Source organism: Triticum dicoccoides, chromosome 5A (assembly GCF_002162155.2).
Source record: "Triticum dicoccoides isolate Atlit2015 ecotype Zavitan chromosome 5A, WEW_v2.0, whole genome shotgun sequence".
Taxonomy (NCBI): Eukaryota; Viridiplantae; Streptophyta; class Magnoliopsida; order Poales; family Poaceae; genus Triticum; species Triticum dicoccoides.
The window spans coordinates 430,608,506-430,621,718 of NC_041388.1; the positions used below are offsets into that span (position 1 = coordinate 430,608,506).

General features: G+C 41.4%; 1 pseudogene; it reads left to right on the forward strand.

The window, feature by feature from the left end:
• The window catches only part of LOC119299706, a 40,026-nt pseudogene extending 28,937 nt beyond the window's left edge, over nt 1-11,089 (forward strand).
• The last annotated feature ends 2,124 nt before the right edge of the window (nt 11,090-13,213 follow it).

Below are 13,213 nucleotides of genomic sequence, written 5' to 3' on the forward strand. Positions count from 1 at the left end.
GTGGCGATGAACTCTGTAAAACTGCGAAGTGCTACTTATATACAAGGAGCATTGGTCCCGGTTCGTGGCACCAACCGGGACCAATGCCCCCTTTAGTCCCGGTTGGTTCCACCAACCGGGACCAAATGCCTCTTTTTCGGCAGCCCAAAGGGCGGGAAGCCGCGACCTTTGGTACCGGTTGGTGCCACCAACCGGGACCAATGCCCCCCCCTTTAGTCCTGGTTGGTGGCACCAACCGGGACTAAAGGTCCCTGTGCTGCCCGCGTCGAGGCCAAAGTTTAGTCCCACCTTGCTAGTTGAGAGGGGCGCGCAGTGGTTTATAAGCCCCACTGCCGCACCCCTCTCGAACTCCTCTCGACCGCAGGCTTTCGGGCCTACTTGCTAAACTTTGCCTGGTGGGCCTACTGGGCCTACTGCGGGCCTGAATCCTGGCCCATAGTAGGGTTTCATGTCGTATTCAGGCCGTGGGGGCCCAGTAGGAGGCATTTTTTTTCTTTACTTATTGTTGCTATTTTTATTTTTTTCCTGTTTTTTTGTTTTGTTTTCTGCATTATTTATTTTCTTTTGTTTTTTGCTTTATTTTTTAATTCTTTTTGCTTTTAGTTTTAGGAAAATTATAAACTTCCTGTTAGTGCCATTACTTTTCAAATTTGAAAACACTTTTTTTGTTTTTTGTTTTCTTTCTTGCTTTATTTATTTTATTTTGTTTCTATTTACAATAAAATACTTATTGTTGCTATTTTTAATTATTACGAGGGCCGAACCATAAGACATTAAAGCATTTCAAATGAACTCTGAAAAAGTTGAAAGTTGGCATGGTATCATAAATTGACCCACACATAGCATGTGCATGTACAAAACGGACAATGGTATCATACTCGTCAGTTACAAAGTTGGCATGGTATCATTATAATAGTTGCGGGAGAAAGTCTTTACTTTTTCTTCGCTTGTGTCATTTGCTTATTGCGCCGTAACCATGGATAATCTTCATCGTTTATCAGGATGCTGGGGTCAGCCTTGACTTTAAAGGGAGGAATTTCATGAAACTTTTCATAATCTTCAGACATGTCTGTCTTGTCCTCCACTCCCACGATGTCCCTTTTTCCTGAAAGAACTATGTGGCGCTTTGGCTCATCGTATGATGTATTCGCTTCCTTATCTTTTCTCTTTCTCGGTCTGGTAGATATGTCTTTCACATAGATAACCTGTGCCACATCATTGGCTAGGACGAACGGTTCGTCAGTGTACCCAAGATTTTTCAGATCCGCTGTTGTCATTCCGTATTGTGGGTCTACCTGTACCCCGCCTCCTGACAGATTGACCCATTTGCACTTAAACAAAGGGACCTTAAAATCATGTCCGTAGTCAAGTTCCCATATGTCCACTATGTAACCATAATATGTGTCCTTTCCCCTCTAGGTTGTTGCATCAAAGCGGACACCGCTGTTTTGGTTGGTGCTCTTTTGATCTTGGTCAATCGTGTAAAATGTATTCCCATTTATCTCGTATCCTTTCCAAATCAATACAGTCAAAGATGGTCCCCTGGATAACAAGTACAGCTCATCACAAACAGTGTTGTCACCTCTGATACGTGCTTCCAACCAACTGCTGAAAGTCCTGATGTGTTCACATGTAATCCAGTCGTCGCACTGCTCCGGGTGTTTGGAGCGCAGGCTGTTCTTGTGTTCATCGACATACGGGGTCACCAAGGTAGAGTTCTGTAGAACTTTGTAGTGTGCTTGAGACCAAGAATATCCGTCCCTGCATATTATTGAGTCCCTTCCAAGCGTGCCTTTTCCAGTCAGTCTCCCCTCATACCGCGATTTAGGGAGACCTATCTTCTTAAGGCCAGGAATGAAGTCAACACAAAACCCGATGACATCCTCTGTTTGATGGCCCATGGAGATGCTTCCTTCTGGCCTAGCGCGGTTACGGACATATTTCTTTAGGACTCCCATGAACCTCTCAAAGGGGTACATATTGTGTAGAAATACGGGGCCCAGAATGACAATCTCGTCAACTAGATGAACTAGGACGTGCGTCATGACATTGAAGAAGGATGGTGGGAACACCAGCTCGAAACTGACAAGACATTGCACCACATCACTCCTTAGCCTTGGTATGATTTCTGGATCGATCACCTTCTGAGAGATTGCATTGAGGAATGCACATAGCTTCACAATGGCTAATCAGACGTTTTCCGGTAGAAGCCCCCTCAATGCAACCGGAAGCAGTTGCGTCATAATCACGTGGCAGTCATGAGACTTTAGGTTCTAAAACTTTTTCTCTGCCATATTTATTATTCCTTTTATATTCGACGAGAAGCCAGTCGGGACCTTCATACTAAGCAGGCATTCAAAGAAGATTTCCTTCTCTTCTTTGGTAAGAGCATAGCTGGCAGGACCTTCATACTGCTTTGGAGGCATGCCGTCTTTTTCGTGCAAACGTTGCAGGTCCTCCCGTGCCTCAGCTGTATCTTTTGTCTTCCCATACACGCCCAAGAAGCCTAGCAGGTTCACGCAAAGGTTCTTCGTCACGTGCATCACGTCAATCGAAGAGCGGACCTCTAGGTCTTTCCAGTAGGGTAGGTCCCAAAATATAGATTTCTTCTTCCACATGGGTGCGTGTCCCCCAGCGTCACTCGGAACAGCTAGTCCACCGGGACCCTTTCCAAAGATTACGTGTAAATCATTGACCATAGCAAGTACGTGATCACCGGTACGCATGGCGGGCTTCTTCCGGTGATCTGCCTCGCCTTTGAAATGCTTGCCTTTCTTTCGATATTGATGGTTGGTCGGAAGAAATCGACGATGGCCCAGGTACACATTCTTCCTGCAGCTTGCCAGGTATATACTATCGGTGTCAAGTAAACAGTGCGTGCATGCGTGGTATCCCTTGTTTGTCTGTCCTGAAAGGTTACTGAGAGCGGGCCAATCGTTGATGGTCACGAATAGCAACACCTTTAGGTTAAATTCCTCCTGTTTGTGCTCATCCCACGTACGTACACCGTTTCCATTCCACGGCTGTAAAAGTTCTTCAACTAATGGCCTTAGGTACACATCAATGTCATTGCCGGGTTGCTTAGGGCCTTGGATGAGAACTGGCATCATAATGAACTTCCGCTTCATGCACATCCAAGGAGGAAGGTTATACATACATAGAGTCACGAGCCAGGTGTTGTGATTGCTGCTCTGCTCCCCGAAAGGATTAATGCCATCCGCACTTAAAGCAAACCATACGTTCCTTGGCTCACTTGCAAACTCATCCCAGTACTTTCTCTCGATTTTTCTCCACTGCGACCCGTCAGCGGGTGCTCTCAACTTCCCGTCTTTCTTACGGTCCTCACTGTGCCATCGCATCAACTTGTCATGCTCTCCGTTTCTGAACAGACGTTTCAATCATGGTATTATAGGAGCATACCACATCACCTTCGCAGGAACCCTCTTCCTGGGGGGCTCGCCGTCAACATCACCAGGGTCATCTCGTCTGATCTTATACCGTAATGCACCGCATACCGGGCATGCGTTCAAATCCTTGTACGCACCGCGGTAGAGGATGCAGTCATTAGGGCATGCATGTATCTTCTGCACCTCCAATCCTAGAGGGCATACGACCTTCTTTGTTGCGTATGTACTGTCGGGCAATTCATTATCCTTTGGAAGCTTCTTCTTCAATATTTTTAGTAGCTTCTCAAATCCTTTGTCAGGCACAGCATTCTCTGCCTTCCACTGCAGCAATTCCAGTACGGTACCGAGCTTTGTGTTGCCATCTTCGCAATTGGGGTACACCCTTTTTTGTGGTCCTCTAACATGCGATCGAACTTCAGCTTCTCCTTTTGACTTTCGCATCCTTGCATCGACAATGACCTGGCGGAGATCATCATCATCGGGCACATCGTCTGGTTCCTCTTGATCTTCCGCAGCTTCGCCTGTTGCAGCATCATCATGCACATCGTCTGGTTCCTCTTGATCTTCAGTAGCATCACCGTATTCAGGGGGCACATAGTTGTCATCGTACTCTTCTTCTTTGCCGTCTTCCATCATAACCCCTATTTCTCCGTGCCTCGTCCAAACATTATAGTGTGGCATGAAACCCTTGTAAAGCAGGTGGGTGTGGAGGATTTTCCGGTCAGAGTAAGACTTCGTATTCTCACATATAGGGCATGGACAACACATAAAACCATTCTGCTTGTTTGCCTCAGCCACTTCGAAAAAATTATGCACGCCCTTAATGTACTCGGAGGTGTGTCTTGAACCGTACATCCATTGCCGGTTCATCTGTGTGCATTATATATAATTAAGTGTGTCAAAAATCATTACAGAACATCATGAATAGATAATTAAGTGACCAAATTAATAGAAGTTCATCATCACATTAAAACCAAAGTACATACATAGTTCTCATCTAACAACATAAAGCTCTGCAGAGCATCTAAATTAATTAAACCATACACTGAAACTATGTAAAACATTTCAATGCGAAAACAAATGCGATCATAATCGCAACCAATGTAACAACTGATCCAACGGCATAATGATACCAAGCCTCGGTATGAATGGCATATTTTCTAATCTTTCTAATCTTCAAGCGCATTGCATCCATCTTGATCTTGTGATCACCGACGACATCCGCAACATGCAACTCCAATATCATCTTCTCCTCCTCCTCAATTTTTCTAATTTTTTCCTTCAACAAATTGTTTTCTTCTTCAACTAAATTTAACCTCTCGACAATAGGGTCGGTTGGAATTTCTGGTTCAACAACCTCCTAAATAAATAAAATCCATTTCACGTTGGTCGGCATAATTGTCATAAACAATAAATGAACCAATAGTTATAAAAAGATAATATATACCACATCCGAATCATAGACAGGACGAGGGCCGACGGGGGCGGATACCAAAACCATCGCACTATATAGGATGCAATAATAAAAGTAAGAAAATCATACAAGTATCTATCTAAACATACAAGTAAGAATATTTTTCCTTTCAGAAAGAAGATAAGAACAAGAGGCTCACCACGGTGGTGCCGGCGATGAGATCGGCGCGGGTGATCGACAACGGTGAAGACGGGGACGGGGCGTGACGGACCGCTAAACCTAGACAAATATTAAGGAAAATGGAGCTTGGCGGTCGAGCTTGGAGAGGGGAAACCTTAAGTAGTGTGGCTCGGGCATTCCATCGAACACCTTGTGTGCATAGGAGGTAAGCTAGAGCACCACCAAGCCCTCTCCCCCTCAGCCAGAAAAAACAAAGCAGTGTGCTCTGCTCTTGCGCGAGGGGGTATATATAGGCACCACCATTGGTCCTGGTTGGTCGCATGAACCGGGACTAAAGGGTTGCCTTTTGTCCCGGTTCGTGCCACCAACCGGAACCAATGGTGGTGGGCCAGGAGCGAGGGCCATTGGTCCCGGTTGGCCCCACCAACCGGGACTAAAAGGTCCAGACGAACCGGGACCAATGGCCCACGTGGCCCGGCCGGCCCCCGGGGCTCACGAACCGGGTCCAATGCCCCCATTGGTCTCGGTTCTGGATTGAACCGGGACTAATGGGCTGGACCGGCCTGGACCATTGCCCCCTTTTCTACTAGTGCGTACTGAGGGAAGGTATCACTATATATTTCTTTGGATTTTCAACAAAGTGCTAATATGATTACTGATCCCTTGACTAAGCCTCTTAGTCAGGAGGTATTTGCTAAGCATGTTAAGGCTATGGGTTACAAATATTTTAATGATCGTTTTGGACAAGTGGGAGATGTTGGAATTATGTGTCTTGCAACTATATTCAAATTACCATGAGTTAATAATATTTGGAATACCTCATTATGGAATTATACATGTATTTATGCATGGAATTACTTTACATGATTATCATGGAATTATCACTTGTTGGAACATACTTAAGTTATATGCTTAAGGAAGCTGGTCGATTATCAATGGAATACAATATGCGATTTATATTGGAAAGACTACCCGGGTACAGTGATAACCGGAAGGAGCTAGATCGTATAGTTAGATTACAACCCTAATATTGATCTTCATGATTAGAGGAATTTACACTCTATTATGACACGTTGCTCACAAGCGCGTGCTCCGGGGACATAAGGGTAGAATTCGTTAACAGACAAATATGATCGTGGTTGGTAATTTGATTTGGACTCTATCCCAGAAACTGGTGAAAAAAACTAGGAATCTTATATCTGTATAAGAGATGAACTCTTTGGAAAGACACTATAAGAAGGTCCCTATCCCCTAGCCTCAGATGTGCAAATTGTGAGCGGCACCACGGATAAGCGCAAAGGAATTAGGGGGTAGACCGCAAACCCTAAATTTCTAACAATGAGATCCCTGATTTTATTTCTCATCTGCTTGTAAATGACATGTCTATTATTTAAGAAATAAAGTCTATTTGCTGTCAAAAAAAGAATGCTCTTGCTTTTATTTCTGGCTCTTCAGCTCATCGTATTATGTAAAACTTTTTATTGAGATTTACTAAAGTCAGGTGTTTCCCTAAAAAATATTGCCATAGGAGCGCCTGCCAACGATTTAGGCACCCTGGATTGCGTTAGCTGACTCCTTCGTGCGCTCCAGTGTACTATGGTGTTGTTTGCATCACTATGTAAGCAACCCGCCTGAAAAAATGAGCGCCCGACAGGCCGGTCGATTGCATCACTTCGTGGGCACACACTGATTGCTCTGCCTAAGTCAGACCTCGATTTTGGTGGCCTTGCTCCGACTAATTACGTGTTAGACATGTTCATGTCAGGCTGGTCGAATTGTCCTGAGGCATCGACCAAACAAGGTCCAGGCAATTGTCTGGCTTGCTCCTGGCCAGGCAGATTTATCTCAGGGCAGCAGCCAGACAACCCCTAGGTTTGCTTGCTGGTTGACCTTTGACTTTTAAAAAAATGTTTGCAAAAATTAAAAAATTCATGCGCTCAATTTTTTTTAAAGGAATCTAAAAAAAAGTGTGCACTGATTAAAAAACAAAATTAAAAAATGATCATGTATTCTCTCAAAGTTTGTGAAATTGAAAAACATTAATGAACTTGCAAAGTTCATGAATTCTAAAAATGATTACGATTTTTTTTTTAAATTAGAAATTTTAAATATAAAAGAATAAAATCCATCCTAGAAAACCATAAGAAAACCGTCAAGAACGTTCCCACATTGGCTGCCCATATAGAATTAGTGTAGATAGTTCTATTTGGCACGTGTCAACTAGGAGCTCTCGCTCGCTTGCTGGTTAACACATGCCTAATAGTTTTTTCGAGGAGGGGCTTTGTCTCGCTCGCAGCGAGCAAATGACACCGCAAACGAAACAGCATGAAAAAATGAAACAAAAAGCCACAATAGAAAGAAAAATACATTGCAGCGATGCAACGTATGAAATATTAGGAAAAAAAAACAACAGCGGAAAACCGAAAAGAATTCTTCAGCAGGTTAGCAAACGCCAAAGTGGGCTGACCCAATTTTTCACGTATGTGGGCGTCGCCCTATCCCCCATTCGATGTGTGCAGGCATCTAGGACTTGCCAATGCGAGCATCCCCTCTACTCAAGCGACAAGCTATTGGGCCGGCCAGTACCGCATTGCTTCATTTGCTTGTTAGTTGCTTTGTCTGTTTTTTCTTTTTGGTTCTTTTGTATTTTTTGTTTATATTTTGAAGTACTCTAAATATATTTTATTAGCTATTTTTTAAAATGTTCATCATGAATTTAGAAAATGTTTATGCAGTGTAAAAATAATGTTCACACAACTTTTAGAAAATGTTCGTGTAATCATATTAGGAGTGTTTTAAACCATTATCTTTGCGGTAAGAATGTGATGCCTTGGTATATATGTTTTGTGATCCCCATTCTTATGCAATCACCTCAATTCCTTTTTATAGTGCAGTTATCCTATGACTCCAAAGAAAACAATAAAACCTTCGAGTCTTTGGAAGAACCGGCACCCATTTTCTTTTTGAAGTGTGGGTCAACCAACTCCATATAAAGTCATCAAGAGACCAATGTCCCGAGATAAACTTAGTAACCGACATTAGTCTCACCAACCACATTATCATCAACCCCAAAATATCATTGGGGACTAAATGCACTTCCAATTTTGTATGTGATTTGTTATTAAAATCAATCATATTTCAATAACAAACTCAATTCAGACACAATTTGCCCAACATGAACAGGTAAACCACATTTGATCATAGCTAAAGCATCGTGCCAGCTATTAGGTGATAATCTCTTCATAAAAATATTATATACTATATTCTATTTGTGTGTGGCTATTACACCAGAAGCCACTCTTGGGATATTTGTAAAATTGTATGCTTTATGTATCTGTCTCGGGATATCTAAGAATGTTAAAATATGCACAATAATGCACATACATACACTATAATATGACATGAATTTCATACAATAATCGGTGACACTATGAGATTTCATTATTTTTATTTTTAGAGTTTAAGGGGTTCCAACATATATTTTAAGAGATTTTATTTGTAAACAAAAAACTTTGTGTCTACATGATACAATTTACGTTTAGTATGGTGTGTGTGTGTGGTGCATCTTTCAATGGTAGATGTTAGAAATTTATATCAAAATGATAGTATTAATTGTGACTAAATAAAAATTAAAATACATTATTTAACTTTATAATTTTATATAATAAAATGAAAGTATGAAAGTTTAGTACAAATGTTATAACTTTTAACTCGCTTCGAGACTAATATTTGGTTCGTCATTGTAGATACGGTGACAATATATCGATCCCATTCATTGTAAACTTAGGATTAGATAGGAAGATTGTATAAGAGAAAATAATTAATTTGCGGAATAGTCAAGTGGAAATGTTTCTCATATTGTTTTATATGGCTATACAACTACCTATTTCTTCATCAGGAGTTAATTTGTAAAACGTCACCATTCAAATAAGAGTTTGGAGGAGAAGCGATGATAGTACTTACTGACTTAGGGACATTGGTGAGAGAGCTAAGGACATTGGTGTTAATTGGGAATATGAATCCTTTTTCTTCAAAGCATTCCAAGATTCTTCAAAACATTCCTTTGCCCTTTCTCTGTAGCTTGGCAAATCCTACAAATTTTTGTATCTAAAAATTCAGGATGGTCATACTGAGAAGAAGGCTTTGACTCATGTTTTTTGCAAAATTTTCCATCATTAAGTATTGGATGTTGCTTTCTTTAAGTCATTGCATACGGTTCATCTAGAGGATTGCGGAGAATGGGGAATATTTCCATCTCTAGAAATGCTTTGGTTTCTTAAAAGGTTGACGTTGAGCAACTTGCAGGGAGTAAGAGAAATCTTGGTTCCGCCATTGGAGGAGTTGGTTTTAGATGGAATGCCAAATTTACAGAGGTGTTCCAATACTTCTGTGGGGGACATGAAGTCTAGTTTAAGGGTGTTGGAGATTTGGAGGTGCTCTCCACTTGAGTTGTTTGATCTATTTCAGAAAGGTTATAACTGCGAAACTGTACATAAGTCATGGTTGCCCAGCCCAAGGAAACTCTTTATGGTCGGTTGTCCTCGTTTGCAACTACAGAACCCCCTTTCGCCTTCAACCACATATTCTAAACTACTCTAATAAGCACTAGTGCTTCAACAATTCTGTCAATGTAGGGATCTTCCATGGAAACATTAAAGCTTTACGGATATGGACTCCCCATGAGATGATGGCACTCGATGACAAAATTTTGAAATTCAATAATCTGAAGGATATAAAAGCATGACATCTATTTCTTTCAAAGGTTTAAGTCAGTTTATCTCTGTGAAGAGTTTGAAAATATGGTACCGCAGAAAACTTTTCTCTTCAGATGTTGTGCCAGAGTAAACCCATGAAGACATGATAACTGCAAATGAGGCTGCTCTTGAAAGTCTTTGTATTGGAGACTGTGGAATAATAAGGAAGTGGCTATCTCTAGTGCTGCGACATTCGCCAGCCTTAAAGGAATTGAATTTATACGACTGCCCACAGTTGAAATAGTTAAAGATAGAAGAGGAAGGAAAGGTTAAATCAAACTTTATCTCAGCTTCCGAGGCTTCGCCGTCAAGATATGTAGTGGTGCATGGCCAAGCTCAAATGTAGACAGAATTGTGCATATTCCGTTAAATCTCAGAAATATAACCATTGGTAAATGCCCTCATCTAATATTTGATGGGAGTAGGGAAGGCGATGTCCGGTTTACGTCCCTTGATGAAGATGCCCAAGAAAAGGGAAGATGTCTGCTCCCGCAATCACTATCAACTTGTTTGGGTTGATTATCGCCAAAAAAATGCAGCCCTGCTTTGTGGGGAACCTCACATGCCTTAGAAAATTACAACTAATTGAAGGAACTTTGGAATATCTAGATATGGATTCATGTACGGCGTTGGAAGATTTAAAAATTGAATCGTGTAATCTGCTCATCGCATTAGAGGTCATGCAATCGCCTGGTACTCTCAGGTCTTTGGTATTATTTTGTGAACTCAATCATGGAATCTTGACAGACGCATTCATGCGCAACGCTGGAATGTTTCGAAATTCTATACTGCAGTTCACTCGTCTCACTAGAGGGCTTGCGATCCCTCGTGAACCTCAAGCATTTGAAAATACTTGGTTCCCCTGCCTTGCGTTCCTTACCTCATTGGAGAGTTATGAGCCAGTTGAGGGAATTTCAAGCCATAGCTATGAGTTATTCATTGCACTGGAAAGTCTCGAGATCCATGACGTGTATCCCCTTAGCACGTCATTCTGCAAGGGCCTTGCATGCCTCCGAAGCCTAACGCTTACTTTGTTAGATGAAATGAGACTAACAGATGAGCAAGAAAGATCTTCTGCTCCTTAGGTCCCTGCGAGAACTCTATTTTAATGATTATGAACTCGTAGATCTTCCTATGCGACTGCGTGTCCACCATGCCCTCAAGACGTTAAAGATCAGAGATTATAATCTCATCGCAGGGCTTCCGACTAAGGGCCTCCCACCTCGCTGAAAAAACTGGAGATCCATGACTGCAACAACGAGTTATCAAAACAATGCAGATCGCTTGCAACAATCAAGGTAGAGGTCGAAATTGATGGGAGCTATGTGAGTTGAGCACTCAATATCTTTCTAACGTATACTTCTACCATACATGCCCAGTTTTTTTGACTAAACACCAAATCGTACAATTATATGCTATTGGAGGGATTGCCCTGGCGATCCCTGTCCTGGCTCACCTCTTGCGGCACTTATATTTGAAGGAAGGGGAAATGCTTAACACAAATTTCTTATGATATCCACAGGTTTGGTTTCACTTCAAAACCTTACACTCACAATCTCAACATTTTTCTCTCAATTTGTTTGTAATTGAAATGGGGATTTATGTTGTCGGAAAAGCCTAGTGCTTTCTCTGTCATGTCGAAAACTGAAAGCTTCATGAGGTAAATCATGTCTTTCCGCGGTTTATATTATTCATCCCATGTTTTGAATTAAAAGAGATGATTATTTTTTAGGTTCTTGACTGGATGCAGAAGTTAGGTCCAAAGATGCTGGGAGATCAATTTGATAATGAGACCACATCACATCGTCCCCGCTAGAAGACAACAATTTGAATTTAGGCATTTACTAAACCCATCTAGTTTGTCTTTTCCAACGAGACGAGTTTCTTCCACCTGATCTGTCTTTTCTGACAGGATGACTTTTTGTTCACCCCCCATTCCATTTTCAGACTTGGGTACATAACACATCTGCTTTTACCACGTTGTTGCACTAAATGTCTGCCCCATGCAGGGTAGTTCCTATAAATATTACGGTTAGTGCCCGGCTTAAGATGACCGAATTGAACCCTATTCATCCTTGTATCATTTGTTTGCGTTGTGGTTTTGTGACGGACATGTTGATGCTTGGAGCATGTTTTGTTCTGAGTTCACATAGTCACACAAACATATATTCAGGCATACTTTTTTTTCTTTTCTGAGGGTGCTTAGGGCATCCCTGTTTCTCTACAGAACTTATGATTCAAGAAATAGAAAAATGCTAAGCGATTTGTTTCTCTCTTATGGGAATCCAACACTGCATGGGTTCGATTTTGCTTCGGGACCTCACCCTCACATGGTCATCCCTGATTACAGAACATCAAACACAGAAATTCCGCGGTCTCCCAGGTTACACAAGTTGAATTTTTCACAGGATTATATCTGTTGGTAGGCAGAAAAGGATGAAAGCCAAACTAAAAGTAGTTAATGTCACACAACACTTGGCCTGAAATGGCATAAAGGATAAACAAAGGGTCGCGCTAACTGCCACACGTGTGGCAGGAAGGGAGACGCACCACACGTCTCTAATGTAAACAGATTGCCACGTCATCGCATGCATGCATGCAGGAATCTTTTTGGATTTTCAGTTTTTAAAATGTTTTATCTCTTAAACGAAAAATCCGATTGAAAATCCGTTTTCACCATTAAATCCCTCGCGATGAGATCTTCGAAACTAGATCCCATGTTGATATATTTTGATGAATTTTTTTTGGATTAAAAGTTGCCATGTCTATTGCATATGAATTGCCATGATGTTTACACTGAAGTTGCTATGATATGTTTCAGCTATTTTCTTCTACATTTAAAAGTAGATTTTGACATTTATAAAACGGGGAATTAAGAAACTAGACTTGCCATGAATCATAAACTAAAATTGCCATGATACATGCACGTAAAATTGCTATGGTTCATACAAAAAATAATTTTCATGGTCAAAGTACTGGAGTTGCCATCATCAAAATACTAAAATTGCCATGATCTACAAACTAAAATTGCCACATGACAACTTTAGTTTAAGCCCTATGGCAACTACAGTGTAAACATCGTGGCAACTTCTGGCAAAAAAATTCGTCGAAACATATCAACATGGGGTATAGTTTTGAAGATCTCGTCGAGACAGATTTAATGGTAAAAACGGATTTTTAGTTCGCTTTTTTATTTAGGAGATACAACATTTTTAAGCCGAAAACCAAAAAAAAAATCTGCTAATGTCATCTATTCATACGTGGCAAAATGAGTGGTGATGGAGGCGTGTGGGCGATGTGCAAACGTCCACACGTGTGGGCGTTAACATTTCCGTAAACAAAATCCTCTTTCTGCTCAAAAACCTTCAGGTCAGTTGAGAGAAGAGAGCAGCGTCTCCCCTGTACCCATTCCTGTCCACGATTGTGAGTACATGCTCCGGCTGATACACGACAAGCTA